The 21,762-nt window shown below is 42.3% G+C and overlaps 1 pseudogene; it reads right to left on the bottom strand.

The window, feature by feature from the left end:
- LOC149980896 (uncharacterized) overlaps positions 1-21,460 on the bottom strand; it is a 42,395-nt pseudogene extending 20,935 nt beyond the window's left edge.
- Positions 21,461-21,762: the final 302 nt, after the last annotated feature.

Below are 21,762 nucleotides of genomic sequence, written 5' to 3'. Positions count from 1 at the left end.
AGATTAATCTACAGACACGGACGATTTACTTAACATTGAGGTTGAGGCTAGTGCTCTGGCTGAAGTCCATGCGACCGGGAGGTCCGTGGGGCGACGCACAATTGGCCTAGCGTCGCCCGGGTTAGGGAGGGCTTGGTCGGTAGGGGTGTCCTTGTCTCATCGCGCACCAGTGACTCCTGTGGCGGGCTGGGCGCAGTGTGCGCTAGCCAAGGTGGCCAGGTGAACGGTGTTTCCTCCGGCGCATTGGTGCGGCTGGCTTCCGGGTTGGATGTGCGCTGTGTTAAGAAGCAGTGCGGCTTGGTTGGGTTGTGTATCGGACACCTTTTGAGGATTTCAGAAATCATGTGTTGGGCTAATATTTTGGATTGATGTCGAAAGAGGTTGCAGAAGAAGGAAATGCAAAAAGTGTCCCACTTATTCCAAATTCACCCTACTGTTTGAAGTTTGATTCAATTATTTGATTTTGGACAAAATATAGTAACCAGGCCTGTTTCCTTTCAAAACAACCTATAATTGTTCTAGGCAATTGTCTAAAAAACCTTTCTTGTCCATGTTTCATTTCCTTGTCTACACTGTTTGGAAAAGACATGACAAGTGAAAACCATATGTCTGAAGCTTATCTATCATTGGCCTGGCTTTCAATAAAATAAAAAAAATAAATTGGTAAGTTCTTTCTGATCAGAGAACCATAAATGACCAGAAAACAGAACTGTGTCCATTTCACACACCACGTGGTATATTACTTATTTTCCAGTGAGTGGAAAGTGTTTGAATATTGTTCAGCTGTACATTAATGTTGAAGGCTCTCTTGTTGCCCCCAACAATGAGATATCTCTTCTCCTGCCCATCATTATATTCCAAAACTTATATCCAAAACAAAAAAATTATATTGTGGCACACACACCCCTCCTTCAATTGCTGGAAAAAGCACGATGCTTCAGACTTGATATGGTTGCACACCTGGCAAGTGCATAGAACGCCAAGTAACTTTCTTAACCACCTGCCCCGCTTAACCTCTGGGGTCTCATCCCTGAGCAAGGGCTTGCAGAGGTCTCCTGGTTGATAGATTCACTGCTCTGTCCTAATAAAACCATAATGAGCTCTCTCTTTTTGAGGAATGAGAAAAGGCATCTACATGGGCACCTCTTGGTATAGGATTAATATTGGAATTGGAATTTCCAAAAAGTGCAAGGTCATCTTGAAATCCCTTTTCTAAAAAAGCTTTTTAGGTGTTTATCAATATGAGTTTTTTGTTAATGTGAGAGAAAACAAATCCCTTACTCTTGTGCCTTACATAATGCAGGCCACTACCGGTAAGCCATATTTGTAATGAGGTTGATAAAACAAGACATGCCACAAGAGTTCTCTTCACAATCCCCAAGTCTAGAACAGACTATAGGAGACACACAGTACCTCATAGAGCCTTAACTACATGGAACTCTATTCCACATCAAGTAACTGATGCAAGCAGTAAAATTAGATTTCAAAAACAGATTAAAAAAACACCTTATGGAACAGCGGGGACTGTGAAGCAACATAAACATTGGCACAAACACTTGCATATACACACACACACACGATAACATAGGCCCTATACATACACATTAGTACTGTTGGAGTAGGGGCCTGAGGGCACAAGGTGTGTTGTGAATGTATTGTAATGTTTTTAAAATGGTATAAACTGCCTTAATTTTGCTGGACCCCAGGAAGGATCCATAATAAATACAAATACAAATGATTTATCAGCAATCTGCTGGCCATATGTACTGTAAATTATAAGAATAATAGCTCAAAATGGTTCCTAATATTAGCTCCTCAAAACTGCTTTGTCACAGGCAGAAATTTTCCAAATTCTGCCAACAGCTTGGCATCCTTTAAATTTCTTGTAAAAGCACACGTCACTGAGCTGTGTGACACCATTGGTACATTGAAAGGTCTATTCAACTAAGCTCACTGTCAGGATTCTCCTTATATTTGGCATGACCAGGTGTAAGTACTAGTACTTTGATAAATGTTTTATATCCAGCACTTGCTCTTAGTCAATGGATGTGCATATGCAACTATGCTACCAACGGGACATTAAAAACTTTAATATCTCATGTTTCACCGAGTCTGTCTGAACGACGACATAAATAATATACAGTTGGCTGGGTTTTCCGTGCACCGGCAAGACAGAACAGCTACCTATGGTAAGATGAGGGGTGTGCCTATGTCTATTTGTCAAAAGAGCTGGTGCTCTTAACTCAAGGTTTTGCTTGCCTGGGGTAGAGTTCCTTATGATAAGCTGTAGACCCCACTGTCTATCCACCAAGAGAATTTTCATCTATATTTTTTGTAGCTGGTTATTAACCACCACAAACCGACCTCAACAATCTGTATAAGACCATAAGCAAACAAGAAAATGCTCATCCATAAGCGACGCTCCTAGTGGCCAGGGAGATTGATGCAGAAAAACTTACATTTGTTTGACCTCATTTCTACCAGCATGTCACATATGCAATCAGAGGAAAAACAAACTCCAGACCACCTTTACTCCACACACAGAGATGCGTACCAAGCTCTCCCTCGCCGTTAATTTGGAAAATCTGACAAAAATTCTATACTCCTGATTGCTCCTTTCAAGCAAAAACTAAAGCAGGAAGTACCAGTGACTTGCTCAATATGGAAGTGGTCAGATGACGCAGATGCTAAGCTACAGGACTGTTATATTAGCACAGACTGAAATATATTCTGGGATTCATCCGATGGCATTGAGGAGTATACCACCTCAGTCACTGGCTTCATTAATAAGTGCAACGATGACATCGGTCCCCAAAATGACCGTACGTACATATCCCAACCAGAAGCCATGGATTACAGGCAAAATACACACATAGCTAAAGGCTAGAGTCTGCCGCTTTCAAGGAGAAGGACACTAATCCGGACGCTTATACGAAATCACAATATGCCCTTAGACGAACCATCAAACAGGCAAAGCATCAATACAGGATAAGATTGAATCCTACTACAACGGCTCGGATGTGGCAGGGCTTGCAAACTATTACAGACTACAAAGGGAAACCCAGCCGCGAGTTGCCCAGTGACGTGAGCCTACCAGACGGACTAAATGCCTTTTATGCTCGCTTCGGCAAGCAACACTGAAGCGTACATGAGTGCACCAGCTGTTCCGGATGACTGTTTGATCACACTCTCCGTAGCCGATGTGAGCAAGATCTTAAACAGGTCTACATTCACAAGGCGGATCAACTGGCAAGTGTCTTCACTGACATTTTCAACCTCTCCCTGACCGAGTCTGTAATACCTACATGTTTCAAGCAGGCCCAAGAATGCCAAGGTAACCTGCCTAAATGACTACCGCTCACGTCTGTAGCCATGAAGTGCTTTGAAAGGCTAGTCATGGCTCACATCAACACCATCATCCTGGAAACCCTAGATCCACTCCAATTCGCATACCGCCCCAATAGATCCACAGAGGACGCAACCTCAATTGCATTCCACACTGCCCTTCCCCACCTGGACAAAAGGAACACCTACAGTGGGGAGAACAAGTATTTGATACACTGCCGATTTTGCAGGTTTTCCTACTTACAAAGCATGTAGAGGTCTGTAATTTTTATGATAGGTACACTTCAACTGTGAGAGACGGAATCTAAAACAAAAATCCAGAGAATCACATTATATGATTTTTAAGTGATTCATTTGCATTTTATTGCATGACATAAGTATTTGATCACCTACCAACCAGTAAGAATTCCGGCTCTCACAGACCTGTTAGTCTTTCTTTAAGAAGCCCTCCTGTTCTCCACTCATTACCTGTATTAACTGCACCTGTTTGAACTCGTTACCTGTATAAAAGACACCTGTCCACACACGCAATCAAACAGACTCCAACCTCTCCACAATGTCCCAGACCAGGGAGCTGTGTAAGGACATCATGGATACAATTGTAAACCTGCAAAAGGCTGGGATGGGCTACAGGACAATAGGTAAGCAACTTGGTGAGAAGGCAACAACTGTTGGCGCAATTATTAGAAAATGGAAGAAGTTCAAGATGACGGTCAATCACCCTCGGTCTGGGGCTCCATGCAAAATCTCACTTCGTGGGGCATCAATGATCATGAGGAAGGTGAGGGATCAGCCCAGAACTACACGGCAGGACCTGGTCAATGACCTGAAGAGAGCTGGGACCACAGTCCCATTAGTAACACACTACGCCGTCATGGATTAAAATCCTGCAGCACACGCAAGGTACCCCTGCTCAAGCCAGCGCATGTCCAGGCCCTTCTGAAGTTTGCCAATGACCATCTGGATGATCCAGAGGAGGAATGGGAGAAGGTCATGTGGTCTGATGAGACAAAAATAGAGCTTTTTGGTCTAAACTCCACTCGCTGTGTTTGGAGGAAGAAGAAGGATGAGTACACCCCAATAACACAATCCCAACCGTGAAGCATGGAGGTGGAAATATCATTCTTTGGGGATGCTTTTCTGCAAAGGGGACAGGACGACTGCACTGTATTGAGGGGAGGATGGACAGCCTGCATGACAATGACCCGAAACACACAGCCAGGGCAACTAAGGAGTGGCTCCGTAAGAAGCATCTCAAGGTCCTGGAGTGGCCTGGCCAGTCTCCAGACCTGAACCCAATATAAAATCTTTGGAGGGAGCTGAAATTACGTATTTCCCAGAGACAGCCCCGAAACCTGAAGTATATGGAGAAGGTCTGTATGGAAGAGTGGGACAAAATCCCTGCTGCAGTGTGTGCAAACCTGGTCAAGAAGTACAGGAAACGTATGATCTCTGTAATTGCAAACAAAGGTTTCTGTACCAAATATTAAGTTCTGCTTTTTTGATGTATCAAATACTTATGTCATACAATAGAATGCAAATTAATTACTTAAAAATCATGCAATGTGATGTTCTGTATTTTTGTTTTAGATTCCGTCTCTCACAGTTGAAGTGTACTTATGATAACAAATTACAGACCTCTACATGCTTTGTAAGTAGGAAAACCTGCAAAATCGTCAGTGTATCAAATACTTGTTCTCCCCACTGTATGTGAGAATGCTGTTCATTGACTACAGCTCAACTTTCAACACCATAGTGATCACAAAGCTCATCACTAAGCTAAGGACCCTGGGACTAAACACCTCCTTCTGCAACTGGATCCTGGACTTTCTGACTGGCCACCCCCAGGTGGTAAAGGTACAGTGCCTTGCGAAAGTATTCGGCCCCCTTGAACTTTGCGACCTTTTGCCACATTTCAGGCTTCAAACACAAATATATAAAACTGTATTTTTTTGTGAAGAATCAACAACAAGTGGGACACAATCATGAAGTGGAACGATATTTATTGGATATTTCAAACTTTTTTAACAAATCAAAAACTGAAAAATTGGGCGTGCAGAATTATTCAGCCCCTTTACTTTCAGTGCAGCAAACTCTCTCCAGAAGTTCAGTGAGGATCTCTGAATGATCCAATGTTGACCTAAATGACTAATGATGATAAATACAATCCACCTGTGTGTAATCAAGTCTCTGTATAAATGCACCTGCAATGTGATAGTCTCAGAGGTCCGTTAAAAGCGCAGAGAGCATCATGAAGAACAAGGAACACACCAAGCAGGTCCGAGATACTGTTGTGAAGAAGTTTAAAGCCGGATTTGGATACAAAAAGATTTCCCAAGCTTTAAACATCACAAGGAGCACTGTGCAAGCGATAATATTGAAATGGAAGGAGTATCAGACCACTGCAAATCTACCAAGACCTGGCCGTCCCTCTAAACTTTCAGCTCATACAAGGAGAAGACTGATCAGAGATGCAGCCAAGAGGCCCATGATCACTCTGGATGAACTGCAGAGATCTACAGCTGAGGTGGGAGACTCTGTCCATAGGACAACAATCAGTCGTATATTGCACAAATCTGGCCTTTATGGAAGAGTGGCAAGAAGAAAGCCATTTCTTAAAGAAACCTTTCACTGATTGTATAGATTGCCCCTGTATTGTAACATGTTTCATCCACTAGATGGCAGTAATGTGCTAACACTACTGAAAGTTGACAGATTGCACTTGTATGAAGTTAGCTATTTCAAAGATTAAAGCCCATTTTCCAATTGTTTTTTTGTCTCAGAGCAAAACAAAGTAAAAAAAAAATCCCAGTCCCATTTTCAATGGAGAAAATCCTGCTAATTTTCCCCAGGTAGGAAAACTGAGCCATATTATTTACTGTTAAAACAAAAAAACACAAACACAAGAATTCAAGTGTTCAATACATTTTATTTGTGAAGTGCCTTTGTAACAACATTGGAAGAGAATGCTGTAAGAGCTTATTTTTATACCAACAAAATGAAAACACACATACCCCAACCAGCAAGAGGCATGGTCAGCAAGACATGCTTCAAATGATGAAAACATCAGTATCCTTAACATCCTTAAAAGCGCCAAGTGTGCTTGATAAATAGTGAAAAACAGCACAAAACAATAATGTCATTACAATCACAATGTGTTGCGATCGACTGGTTAGTGACCACTGGAATAGATCAATCAAATAGAAAGGCCTGTCCTGTTCTTCAGTCACAATTGGTGATTACATAATTATGCATCGTTCGATTCCCCTCGCTCATCAACTCACCCATTCTCCCCCTTTCTCCCCCATCAATCAAAGTTTCAATAATCCATGCCATGATCCTGGGGAGCGCAGAAGCTACACAAATATACACAGGATGTCAATAGACTGTTTGGTCAAAAGAGAGTTGGGGTTAATACCATACCACATAAACTCACTCAACTAAATTCATAAATAAAAAAATATGTAGAGGATCTTCATAATGGGGATTTTTCTAATCATTTATTTGAGTTTCTATGCATTCCCATGAGTTGAATGAATTAAGTGATCCAAAAACCGTCGTAGCAAATACATTTTACTCCCTGTCTTCCTTCCAGGGTGGGACAGCTTCGTCTGAATGGCGACCACAGAAAGGAGGACTGCATCACCTTAAGTGCACTTGATTACACAAGCTCACTGGGCCTCTCTGCCTCTCCTTAGGCCTGGCGTGTAATCTGTTGAGATTTAAACCTGCTGCTTCTGTTTAATAAATCCCACTGCGATTAAAATAGGATTAGAGCTCTGCTTTCACCCCTAATAACATTTCAGCATGAAACAAATTTAGATTTCTCCCTAATTTTTTTCACTCATTGACATTGCTCATGACAGGGACGGACTTCCAGTTCTTGGCCTATACCTCCTCTCTCCTCAGTGGCCCAGCAGGTCAATCCATAGTAGTCAGTCCATAGTAGGGTGGTCTAATGGAGATTAACCGTATAATACGGTGCACACTCTGTATCAATGCAGCTGCCACTCACAGTAGATTTCTCAATGAGAGATAACGTCCACAGAGAATATGGAGATGGATTTTTTGGCATTTGTCCATCCATGTAAGATTAAATATAAACTCAGTAAAAAAAAGAGACGTCCCTTTTTCAGGACCCTGTCTTTCAAAGATAATTCGTAAAAATCAGAATAACTTCACAGATCTTCATTGTAAAGGGTTTAAACACTGTTTCCAATGCTTGAACAATGAACCATAATAAATGAATGAACATGCACCTGTGGAACGGTCGTTAAGACACTAACAGCTTACAGACGGTAGGCAATTAAGGTCACAGTTATCAACATTTAAGACACTAAAGAGGCCTTTCTACTGACTCTGCAAAAGGTCCTTGCTCATCTGCGCGAATGTGCCTTAGGCATGCTGCAAGATGTGGCCAGGGTAATAAATTGCAATGTCCATACTATGAGATGCCTAAAACAGCTCTACGGGGAGACAGGACTGACAGCTGATTGTCCTCGCAGTGGCAGACCATGTGTAACAACACCTGCACAGGATTGGTACATCCAAACATCACACCTGCGGGACAGGTACAGGATGGCAACATCAACTGCCCGAGTTACACCAGCAACGCACAATCCCTCCATTAGTGCTCAGACAGTCTGCAATAGGCTGAGAGAGGCTGGACTGAGGGCTTGTAGGCCTGTTGTAAGGCAGGTCCTCACCAGACATCACTGGCAACAATGTCGCCTATGGGCACAAACCCATCGTCGCTGGACCAGACAGGACTGGCAAAACGTGCTCTTCACTGACGAGTCATGGTTTTGTCTCACCAGGGGTGATGGTCGGATTTGCGTTTATCGTCGAAGGAATGAGCCTCACACCTTGGCCTGTACTCTGGAGCGGGATCGATCTGGAGGTGGAGGGTCCGTCATGTGGTACCCTTCTTGCAGGCTCATCCTGACATGACCCTCCAGCATGACAATACCACCAGCCATACTGCTCGTTCTGTGCGTGATTTTCTGCAAGACAGGGATGTCAGTGTTCTGCCATGGCCAGCGAAGAGCCCGGATCTCAATCCCATTTAGCACATCTGGGACCTGTTGGATCGGAGGGTGAGGTGCTAGGGCCATTCCTCACAGAAATGTCCGGGAACTTGCAGGTGCCTTGGTGGATAAGTGGGGTAACATCTCACAGCAAGAACTGGCAAATCTGGTGCAGTCCATATGGAGCAGATGAACTGCAGTACTTAATGCAGCTGGTGGCCACAGCAGATACGGACTGTTAATTTAGATTTCGACCCCCCCCCCCCCCCTTTGTTCAGGGACGCATTATTCCATTTCTGTTAGTCACATGTCTGTGGAACTTGTTCAGTTAATGTCTCAGTTGTTGAATCTTGTTATGTTCATACAAATATTTACACATGTTAAGTTGAAAATAATGATGAAAATAAACGCAGTTGACAGTGAGAGGACGTTTCTTTTTTTGCTGAGTTTATATAAACTACTGTTCAAAAGTTTGGGGTCACTTAGAAATGTCCCTGTTTTCCATGAAAACATACATGAAATTAGTTGCAAAATGAATAGGAAATATAGTCAATACGATGACGTTATATAATGATTTTTAATTTAAATAATAATTGTGTCCTTCAAATGTTGCTTTCGTCAAAGAATCCTCAATTTGCAGCAATTACAGCCTTGTAGACCTTTGACATTCTCGTTGTCAATTTGTTGAGGTAATCTGAAGAGATTTCGCCCCATGCTTCTTGAAGTACCTCCCACAAGTTGGATTGGCTTGGGCACTTGTTACATACCATACGGTCAAGCTAGGGTTGAGATCCCGTCACTGTGCTGGCCACTCCATTAAAGACAGAATACCAGTTGACTGCTTCTTACCTACAGTGCCTTGCGAAAGTTTTCGGCCCCCTTGAACTTTGCGACCTTTTGCCACATTTCAGGCTTCAAACATAAAGATATAAAACTGTATTTTTTTGTGAAGAATCAACAACAAGTGGGACACAATCATGAAGTGGAAAGACATTTATTGGATATTTCAAACTTTTTTAACAAATCAAAAACTGAAAAATTGGGCCCCATGCTTCTTGAAGTACCTCCCACAAGTTGGATTGGCTTGGGCACTTGTTACATACCATACGGTCAAGCTAGGGTTGAGATCCCGTCACTGTGCTGGCCACTCCATTAAAGACAGAATACCAGTTGACTGCTTCTTACCTACAGTGCCTTGCGAAAGTTTTCGGCCCCCTTGAACTTTGCGACCTTTTGCCACATTTCAGGCTTCAAACATAAAGATATAAAACTGTATTTGTTTGTGAAGAATCAACAACAAGTGGGACACAATCATGAAGTGGAAAGGATCTCTGAATGATCCAATGTTGACCTAAATGACTAATGATGATAAATACAATCCACCTGTGTGTAATCAAGTCTCCGTATAAATGCACCTGCACTGTGATAGTCTCAGAGTTCCGTTAAAAGCACAGAGAGCATCATGAAGAACAAGGAACAAACCAGGCAGGTCCGAGATACTGTTGTGAAGAAGTTTAAAGCCGGATTTGGATACAAAAAGATTTCCCAAGCTTTAAACATCCCAAGGAGCACTGTGCAAGCGATAATATTGAAATGGAAGGAGTATCAGACCACTGCAAATCTACCAAGACCTGGCCGTCCCTCTAAACTTTCAGCTCATACAAGGAGAAGACTGATCAGAGATGCAGCCAAGAGGCCCATGATCACTCTGGATGAACTGCAGAGATCTACAGCTGAGGTGGGAGACTCTGTCCATAGGACAACAATCAGTCGTATATTGCACAAATCTGGCCTTTATGGAAGAGTGGCAAGAAGAAAGCCATTTCTTAAAGATATCCATAAAAAGTGTCGTTTAAAGTTTGCCACAAGCCACCTGGGAGACACACCAAACATGTGGAAGAAGGTGCTCTGGTCAGATGAAACCAAAATTGAACTTTTTGGCAACAATGCAAAACGTTATGTTTGGCGTAAAAGCAACACAGCTGAACACACCATCCCCACTGTCAAACATGGTGGTGGCAGCATCATGGTTTGGGCCTGCTTTTCTTCAGCAGGGACAAGGAAGATGGTTCAAATTGATGGGAAGATGGATGGAGCCAAATACAGGACCATTCTGGAAGAAAACCTGATGGAGTCTGCAAAAGACCTGAGACTGGGAAGGAGATTTGTCTTCCAACAAGACAATGATCCAAAACATAAAGCAAAATCTACAATGGAATGGTTCAAAAATAAACATATCCAGGTGTTAGAATGGCCAAGTCAAAGTCCAGACCTAAATCTGTGGAAAGAACTGAAAACTGCTGTTCACAAATGCTCTCCATCCAACCTCACTGAGCTCGAGCTGTTTTGCAAGGAGGAATGGGAAAACATTTCAGTCTCTCGATGTGCAAAACTGATAGAGACATACCCCAAGCGACTTACAGCTGTAATCGCAGCAAAATGTGGCGCTACAAAGTATTAACTTAAGGGGGCTGAATAATTTTGCACGCCCAATTTTTCAGTTTTTGATTTGTTAAAAAAGTTTGAAATATCCAATAAATGTCGTTCCACTTCATGATTGTGTCCCACTTGTTGATGATTCTTCACAAAAAAATACAGTTTTATATCTTTATGTTTGAAGCCTGAAATGTGGCAAAAGGTCGCAAAGTTCAAGGGGGCCGAATACTTTCGCAAGGCACTGTAAATAGTTTGTGCGTAGTTTTAAGCTGTGCTTTGGGTCATTGTCCTGTTGTAGGAGGAAATTGGCTCCAATTAAGCGCTGTCCACAGGGTATGGCATGGCGTTGCAAAATTGAGTGATATCCTTCCTTCTTCAAGACCCCTTTTACCCTGAACAAATATCCCGCTTTAGCACCACCAAAGCACCCCCAGACCATTACATTAACTCCACCATGCTTGACAGATTGTGTCAAGCACTCCTCCAGCATCTTTAAAAAAAAATGTGTCTCACGAATGTTCTTCTTTGTGATCCGAACACCTCAAACTTAGATTCGTCTGTCCATAACACTTTTTTACAATCTTCCTCTGTCCAGTGTCTGCGTTCTTTTGCCCATCTTAATGTTTTATTTTTATTGGCCAGTCTGAGATATGGCTTTTTCTTTGCAAATCTGCCTAGAAGGCCAGCATCCCAGAGTCGCCTCATCACTGTTGACATTGAGACTGGTGTTTTGCAGGTACTATTTATGAAGCTGCCAGTTGAGGACTTGTGAGGAATCTGTTTCTCAAACTAGACACTTTAATGTACTTGTCATCTTGCTCAGTTGTGCACTTCCACCCCTCTTTCTATTCTGGTTAGAGACAGTTTGCGCTGTTCTGTGAAGGGAGTACTACAAAGCGTTGTACAATATCTTAAGTTTCTTGGCAATTTCTCGCATGAATAGCCTTAATTTCTCAGAACAAGAATAGAGTGACGAGTTTCGGAAGAAAGTTATTTGTTTTTGTCCATTTTGAGCCTGTAATTGAACCCACAAATGCTGATGCTCCAGATACTCAACTAGTCCAAAGAAGGACAGTTTTATTGCTTCTTTAATCAGAACAAAAGTTTTCAGCTGTGCTAACATAATTGCACTGTTTTGGTTAGTGATTATTTTCTTATTTCACTGCAGAGCCCCGAGCCCTGTCGAATATGCCTTAGATAACCCTTTTTTTCCACCCCCCACGCATGCGGTGACCTCACCTGGTTTAACTGGTGCCTCTAGAGACAAAACTTATCTCATTGTCCCTCAATGCCTAGGTTTTCCTCCACATCCTACCATACCCTTGTCTGTACATTATACCTTGAATCTATTCTTCCGCACCCAGAAATCTGCTATTTTTACTCTCTGTTCCAAACGCACCAGATGACCAGTTCTTATAGCCTTTAGCCGTAAACCCTTATCCTACTCCTCCTCTGTTCCTCTGGTGATGTAGAAGTTAACCCAGGCCCTGCCGCCCCCAGCACCACTCCCATTCCCCAGGCGCTCTCATTTGTTGACTTCTGTAACCGTAAAAGCCTTGATACCATGCATGTTAACATTAGAAGCCTCCTCCCTAAGTTTGTTTTATTCACTGCTTTAGCACACTCCGCCAACCCTGATGTCCTAGCTAATCATGGCTTAGGAAGGTCACCAAAAATCCTGAAATTTCCATCCCTAACATCTTCCCACAAGACAGAACTGCCAAAGGGAGCGGAGATGCAATCTTCTGCAGGGATACCTTGCAGAGTTCTGTCACACAATCCAGGTCTGTACCCAAACAATTTGAGATTCTACTTTTAAAAATCCACCTTTCAAGAAACTAGTCTATCACCATTGTGTCTAGCCCCAAACTAGTTTAGCCCCAAACTGTGCCCTGGACACCATATGTGAATTGATTGCTCCCCATCTATTTTCAGAGTTCATACTGTTAGGTGACCTAAACTGGGATATGCTTAACACCACAGCGGTCCTACAATCTAAGCTTGATGCCCTCAATCTCACACAGATTATTAAGGAACCTACCAGGTGTAACCCTAAATCCGTAACCATGGACACCCTCTTAGATATCATCCTGACCAACTTGTCCTCTAAATACACCTCTGCTGGAACCAATATACTCAGTCAGTTAGGAAAGCAAAGGCTAGCTTTTTAAACCAGAAATGTGCATCCTGTAGCACTAATTCCAAAAGGTGTTGGGACACTGTAAAGTCCATGGAGTAAGAGCACCTCCTCCCAGCTGCCCACTGCACTGAGGCTAGGAAACACTGTCACCACCGATAAATCTACGATAATCAATTATTTCAATAAGCATTTTTCTACGGCTGGCCATGCTTTCCACCTGGCTACCCCTACCCTAGCCAACAGCTCAGCACCCCCTGCAGCAACTTGCCCAAGTCCTCCCCGCTTCTCCTTCACCGAAATCCAGACAGCTGATGTTCAGAAAAAGCTGCAAAATCTGGATCCCTACAAATCAGCTGGGCTAGACAATCTGGACCTTCTCTTTCTAAAATTATCTGCCAAAATTGTTGCAACCCCTATAACTAGAATGTTCAACCATTATTTTGTATCATCTGAGATCACCAAATATTGGAAAGCTGCCGCGGTCATCCCCCTCTTCAGAGGGGGAGACACTCTAGACCCAAACTGCTATCCTACTCTATCCTACCCTGCCTTTCGAAGGTCTTCGAAAGCCAAGTTAGCAAACAGATCACTGACCAATTCGAATCCCACCGTACCTTCCCTGCTATGCAATCTGGCTTCAGAGCTGGTCATGGGTGCACCTCAGCCACACTCAAGGTCCTAAACGATATCATAACCACCATCGATAAAAGACAGTACTGTGCAGCCGTCTGTGCATACTGTGTAGACCTGGCCAAAGCTTTCGACTCTGTCAATCACCGCATTCTTATTGGCAGACTCAACTGCCTTGGTTTCTCAAATGACTGCCTTGCCTGGTTCACCCTCTGCTTCTCAGATAGAGTTCAATGTGTCAAATCGGAGGGCCTGTTGTCCGGACCTCTGGCAGTCTCTTTGGGGGTGCCACAGGGACTCTTTTTCTCTGTATATATCAATAATGTCGCTCCTCCTGCTGGATTCTCTAAGCCACCTCTACACAGACGACACCATTCTGTATACATCTGGCCCTTCTTTGGACACAGTGTTAACAAACTTCCAAACGAGCTTCAATGCCATACAACACTCCTTCCGTGGCCTCCAACTGCTTTTAAATGCTAGTAAAACTAAATGCATGCTCTTCAACCGATTGTTTCCCGCACCCGCCCACCCGACTAGCATCACTACTTTGGACGGTTCTGACTTAGAATATGTGGACAATTACAAATACTGGAAGGAAGCAGATTCTGGATTTAATTTTGGATTGGAGATGTTTAATGTTTGTCTGGAAGGTGAGTTTACAATCTAACCAGACACCTAGGTATTTGAAGTTGTCAACATATTCTAAGTCAGAACCGTCAACCCACAACCCTGGTGTTGCAAGCACCATGCTCTACCAAGGCCAGATATTGTGTTGATATTATGAAAACTATTTGGAATGCCGGTTATATTACATGTGCGATCTTCTAGGACACGCAAAGTGACCTCAGTGTTTCCTCATGCAGGTGTAATATTAGGACATACTTACTTTCATAGAGGAAATTCATTCACCCACTGTAGAAGGAGAAGTTAAGTGAACAGACTCGAAAAACGCATTGTTGGTCAATTGAGTGCTGAGCTAAATTATAAACTGGCAAAAACGGCAACTGTTATAGTGGTTCCCAAATGTGTTTGTGCTATGACACATCATAAGCTCTGTTTGAGTAAACTAAACAAATGTCTCTGATCACAAACCAGTCTTCAACTATTCCCTGGATGAAAGAAATGATCTATGAGTCCCACCCAGTTCCCTATAGCTATAGAAGATGAGAGAAGTTGTCTGAAAAAAACTCCTGTGTGGGTGGATCAGTCCTGCGGTCTCTCCACTCAACTCATGAAGGGATAGGTGGCTCAGTGTCTTGGGGGCTTACCCAATGTTTACATGCCTCTGTTTCACTTTTGACTGAAATATCCTTCACCTGGTGAAGAGACAAGAACTGTAATATCAGAATCTACAATCCAAAAGTAGATTGTTATTTACATTGAAAATTGGTATAACAACTTGTATCATCATGTCAATGTGTGTGGGGCTGTATAAGTCACACCTGACAACGCCCCTGGAAGTGTTGATTATTGTCCCTATTGCATTACCATGGGCATACTCTCAAAACAATAATGGACACATAAGTAGATTGACACATAACAGAGTGTGTAAATTGAAGAGTATTTGGGGTATAGTGCTATAGTGTTCGTGCAAGCTCTTTATGTGCATCATGATGACTTTTTATGAGGTGTGAGTGAGAGCTGGTCTCTCACTTTCCATTGTGCTGTGGTCTAATTAACCCCTGGATTTACCGGTAAAAGACCTGCTTGTGGATTATTGTTCCCCTGATCTCTTTAGAGGGAGGACTAAAATTAATATTCACATTTCATTCCCTCTCTGCTCATTGGTTTTGCGGCTCCATTCCAAATATGTATACTATACTTCTGCTCAGACTGAGCAAACATCTCCACTCTGTTCAAACTTCAAATATCAGGTGAATAGAGTCAATCGTACACCTAAACAGGCAGCTAAGGTGCAGGAAGATACATCTATTAGAGGGAGAAGGCAGCATATACATTTATATACACTACCTATACACTACCGTTCAAAAGTTTGGGGTCACTTAGAAATGTCCTTGTTTTTGAAAGAAAAGCACATTTTTTGTCCATTAAAATAACATAAAATTAATCAGAAATACAGTGTATGTCACATCCTGACCTTAGTTCCCTTTGTATGTTTCTATTTTAGGTTGGTCAGGGCGTGAGTTGGGGTGGGCATTCAATGTTTTTGTTCTATGTTTGGTATTTCTATGTGTTTTGCCTGGTATCAGAGGCAGCTGTCAATCGTTGTCTCTGATTGGGAACCATACTTAGGTAGCCTGTTTTCCCACTCTTGTTTGTGGGTGGTTGTTTTCTGTTTAGTGTATGTCACCTTACAGAACTGTTTAGTTTCATCCATTTCACTTTGTATTAAGTTTTGTGCGTTCAGTCAATAAATTATGACGGACACTTACCACGCTGCATATTGGTCCGATCCTTCTTACTCTTCCTCAGATGAAGAGGAGTTTCGTTACAGTGTAGACATTTTCAATGTTGTAAATGATTATTGTAGCTGGAAATGACTGCAACTATCTTTCCTGTGTTCCAATGGGTTGGGTTAGCTAATCCAAGTTAATAATTGAAAAAAAAACCTTTTGCAATTATGTTAGATCAGCTGAAAACTGTTGTTCTGATTAAAGAACCAATAAAACTAGCCTTTTTTAATGCTAGTTGAGTATCTGGAGCATCAGAATTTGTGGGTTCGATAACACGTTAAAAATGGCCAGAAACAAATAACTTTCTTCTGAAATTCGTCAGTCTATTCTTGTTCTGAGAAATGAAGGCTATTCCATGCGAGAAATTGCCAAGGAACTGAAGATCTCGTACAACGCTGTGAACTACTCCCTTCATAGAACAGCGCAAACTGGCTCTAACCAGAATAGAAAGAGGAGTGGGAGGCCCCGGTGCACAACTGAGCAAGAAGACAAGTACATTAGAAGTGTCTAGTTTGAGAAACAGATGCCTCACAAGTCCTCAACTGGCAGCTTCATTAAATAGCACCTGCAAAACACCAGTCTCAACGTCAACAGTGAAGAGGCGACTCCGGTATGCTGGCCTTATAGGCATAGTTCATCTGTCTAGTGTCTGTGTTTTTTTTGCCCATCTTAATCTTTTATTTTTATTGGCCAGTCTGAGATTAGGCTTTTTCTTTGCAACTCTACCTAGAAGGTCAGCATCCCGGAGTCGCCTCTTCACTGTTGATGTTGAGACTGGTACTATTTAATGAAGCTGCCAGTTGAGGACTTGTGAGGCGCAATACGCAAGCACCTATGCTCCTCTGGCCTCTTCTTAAAAACGCAGGAAAAGTTAGAGTCAAACAGCTTGTTGGACAGCTTGTTGGACATAATTTTCTTTAGCATTTATTATACCAATAGACTATTCGAAGAGGGACGCAAGCTCTATTTTGCTGAATGTTAAATACAGCAGCCAATAGAACTCCTGGGTAGTTTGAAGAAGAGTGAACACACGATGGCGGTAGGCTATAGCAGTTATTTATTCAGACCCATAACCATTCAATCTTCATGAAGAGAAGTGAAAGCCTCCTGCATCAAATTATAGTCCTATATTATTCAAGGATTTCGTTAGAATGATGAAGATAAGGACAACGAAATGTATTTGTTTTTCTGTTGTGCGTAATGTGCAGCAGCCTATGTCATATTTGTATTGGATAATGGCACAATCCTTTGAGCTTTTTGGGCTCATTAAATGTTGTTAATGTAGGGCTCATAAAATGTATTTAATATGTGGCTCATCAGGCTCATGTAGCGTCAGGTTTGAATTGTCAGGCTGATCAGAACTCTAATAAAATCTAGACATACTTTTATGTTTTATAATGCTTTTCATAGACACTTCAGGGTTTGGCGGGAAATACCGGGTTACCCGGCAGAAAAGTGATTTATTCTCGGGATGGAACATTTGTAAAATACCGGGAAAATGTTCATCCCTAGTGTACCCAGAAAGCACAGCTGGTCTCTTATAGGCCAATCCAAGCCTTTTTGGTCAGTATTGTGGTGGAGGAGGGGGATTAGCCTACAGCAGATGTTAGGGCATCATTTAATCTCATCCCAGAGTCTTCCAGAAAAAAAACGATTTGGATGACCCTACACTTGTAATGTTTCGACCACCAACCCGCAAAACTTCGGCAATAATTGTGGTTAGTCAGTTTAAATTTGCTTTGGTGGCAGCTGCATCTCTCCCTTTTTGGTGGAGAACCCCCTATGTTTCACACAAAAGCATGAATTTGGCTGCTGGCCCAAACTGAGGGTGGTATGGGTGGTAGGGCCTGGGTGGATCATTCTGTTCTTTGACTTCGTACAGATTTCAGACAAATCAAAACAAGCCCCATGACCAGTCATACATTTTATGCTGGAGATGCAGCCAGGTATGTGCAACTCATGAGGAGAAGGCTGGGGACCCATTTTGGAAAAAAGAGCTGACAATGTCGGGGGATCTCATTTGATAGGTAAAATCATTGCCACATATCCAACCTCATGTGAAGAGGGGCTGGTTGTAGTCAAGTGTTGTTGTAGTCAAGTGTTGTGCAAACACATGCCATTGGCCTTTGTTACTTTATAAGGTTTTCAAATTTAACAATAAAATGATTCATTCATATGGGGTGAATGGGGTTATCATCCCAAGATGTAGCCTTCAGAGACAAAATGTAATTGTGCACAGACTAAATTCACCAAACTTGAATACTGACAGGTGAACAAAAAACTGCTTCCTGCACAGTAAATATTCTGCAACGATCTGATTGATCACATAGCATACGTATCTATCTATCCATCCATCAATCAAACGCTCATTTTAATGAACTTGTCTAATGGATGAAGACACACTCTGAGTAAAAAACTTTGGAGTCGGATGACTAGGGACACTGATTGTGAGAGGCAGTGCCCAATTCATTTGGAGGAGTGCACGCCACTGCATAATGGATCAAGCAAAGCAATACATTTTGAAACACTTTGCAAGTAAATTAATGGCCCAGTAGGTTTTTACATCTTTCATTTTGTATTTTTTAAATGTAACCTTTACTTAAATAGGCAAGTCAGTTAAGACCAAATTCTTATTTACAATGACAGCCTACCAAAACGCAAAAGGCCTCCTGCGGGGGCTGAGATTAAAAATATAGGACAAAACACACATCACAACAAGAGAGACAACACAACACTAGATAAAGAGATACCTAAGACAACAACATAGCATGGCAGTAACACATGACAACACAGCATGGTAGCAACACAACATGACAACAACATGGTAGCAACACAACATGGCAGCAGCACAACATGGTAGCAGCACAAAACAGGGTACAAACATTATTGGGCACAGACAACAGCACAAAGGGCAAGAAGGTAGAGAGAACAATACATCACGCAAAACAGCCACAACTGTCAGTAAGAGTGTCGTCCATGGTTAAGTCTTTGAATGAAGAGATGGAGATAAAACTGTCCAGTTTATGTGTTTGTTGCAGCTCGTTCCAGTCGCTAGCTGCAAGACGAGCGACCCAGGGATGTGTGTGCTTTGGGGACCTTTAACAGAAGAACAAACCAATGTTTGTCCTAGGAAGAATTTAATGATATTACATACAATAGGTATTTCTAAAGAAGTATTGATAACACTTTCTATCAGACGTGGGACCAAGTCATTGTTTTTACAAGTGACAAGTAAGTCTCAAGTCTTAGCACTCAAGTTCCAAGTCAAGACAGGCAAGTCCGAGTCAAGTCTCAAGTCAAGACCAACAAGTCCCGAGTCAAGTCTCAAGTCCTAAACTTTGAGTTTCGAGTCCTAAATAAGTCATAATGTGCTCTTCACCAAATGTAATACCATTTCATGTTTTTAACAAGAGTAAGAGTTAGTATATTATATTTACGCAAAACATGAATGCTTTTAAATATATATATATATATATATATTTATTACTTTCCAAATAAACTTTATATTTCCATGGCAATACATGGGTAGCCATGAGAAAGACAGATCAGTATGACAACAAAAACAAAATATTGGAGTGCTCTCTCTCTCTCCAGATATACTCTTGACACCTAAAACAATCCTGCCATAAAGTTACAATAATTTATTAAAAGGTACATCAAAACAACTGCTACTGAACTTCAAGTAGACCTACAATTTGAACACTGGCATGAATGTCTGAGAAAAAAATACAGATCCCAAAGATGGGGGATAAAACCTGAACATGGAGACTACGTGTGTGTGTGTGTGTAATGCATAAACAGTTTACTTTTTTCTCTTATCTCAGGGCCCTATGATGCATTGTATTTACAAAAGACCACATTTTATACAAGTCTGTCAGTCATTTGTGCATGATGAGGCCACAGTTTGATGCCAACATGGCTGAAGACATGCTCCACCGGAGCACTGGAGGCAATAACTGCCAAGACCCTGATGGCCACTTGGGACAGTGAAGGAAGAGCCTTCACATTCATTGCCCAGAACAAGAGGGCATTCTGTCCTTCGCATATGTAAAGGTAGTGACTTAGCTGTAGTGATCCCAACAGCTTTCTTCTGCCTCTTACAGTATGCTGCAAACAACTCTTCTTCTTGTCCAGGACTATGGTCCTCTCGCTCTTCCTCATCAACAAGAGGCACAGCTTGCTCAGTCCCTGCAGCATCTTGCAGAATCAGTTCTGGCAAAACATGTAAAAGCATAGCAGAAACAAAAAGGTTGGAATTAAAGTATTGGTGATGCAGTGGATTAAACAAAAAATATTATTGTTGCAGTCAATTGGATTAAATTATGAGAAAAAGTTACATTCAACTCAATAATATTTACCTTTCACTCTTTGTGCCACCTCCTCCTTGACCAGCACACCTGCTCCACCCACATCAGAGAAAAAGCCGGATCCAAGGCAGCTGCTTTGAGGTAGACTGGATCTGAAAAGGGGGCAGGGATTCCATCTTGTGTCTTGACCATTTTCACATTGATGAAATTCCAATAAATCTTTTGTTCAGGGATGCATGGAGACTTCTGACCAGGCCGCTCAGGAAATGGACTTGATTCTTCTGCTGCTCCAGGTGGTGATTTAGGGACAGGACAGAGGGAACAACAGAACTGATTGTGACTATCTTCTCCCCCTGTGTCATATCTGTTGCTCCAAATGGCTTCAGGATGTCCACCAACTCCTTTAACTTATTCCACTCCCGTACTGTGAACAACAACTCCTTGTGCCCAGCCTTTTCTAGAACATGACAGAGCTTTAGATGGTCACATTGGATTACTGCCTTCACTTTACTCAGTGTTGAGTTCCATCTTGTGTTGACAGCAGTAGGCATGCCTCTTTCCCCAAATTTGAATGTTGTTCTTGTATGCAGCAGTGAGCTGATTTTTGATAACTTTGAAAGAGAAGGAGTCATCACTTTTGTTTCTTTCAAGCCATCTCCCACCACCAGCTGGAGAGTGTGGGCAAAACACTGCGAGCGCTGTTTTTTTTTGCAATAGCAGCATCCACTGTTTGCTGGTCTTCCAGGGTTAGGTCATTCCAAACCCCCTCATCTTTCGGTCGGACCAAATGTCCACTGTGACTGAAACTTGGTCTGTGTCGCTCAAATGAGTTTTCAGTTTTTAACATCTCTCTGTAGCAAGGTTCTCTACTTTTGATGTCAATGTTCTGCGACACACTGGGCTGTACTTACTGTCAACCATTGACAGAAAGTGATGAAAACTTTTTTTCCACAATAGACAGAGGCAAGTTGCAATCGATAACCAGGTCGAACAGTATTGCTTTGTTGATAGCTTTCTGCTGTGGATGATTCATGCTGTACTGCCCTACACGGGTCTCCATGAACTGTGAGATTGGAGACTTTTGTGGTTCACTTCTGACACTTTTGTTCTTCTGGAATTGTTCAAATCTGTAAGAGGTAAGCATATCAAAAAATTATTGAGCCGCTGCAATAGAACCCCCCCCCCCCCCCATAGGGATCGACTATCGAGGATTGCTATGGGGCGCATAGGAGCAATGTAGGCTTGTACACAATCACCCGACCTTACACACACACACACACACACACACACACACACACACACACACACACACCCTCTCTGTCTGTGGTTACAGTAGGCTAACATATGTCAATGGTTTTAGGAACAGCAGTAACAGTATCAGGCAGGATTTAGGCTACCAACTGCCTAACCAGTTGTAGCTCAATCTTGTGTGCAATGATTACGTTCCCGCACTGAATGAC

The sequence above is a fragment of the Oncorhynchus mykiss genome, chromosome 9, assembly GCF_057628025.1.
Source record: "Oncorhynchus mykiss isolate SJ-2025 chromosome 9, ASM5762802v1, whole genome shotgun sequence".
Taxonomy (NCBI): Eukaryota; Metazoa; Chordata; class Actinopteri; order Salmoniformes; family Salmonidae; genus Oncorhynchus; species Oncorhynchus mykiss.
Note: the sequence above shows the minus strand (reverse complement) of the source record. Positions and strands in the feature narration are given on the sequence as shown.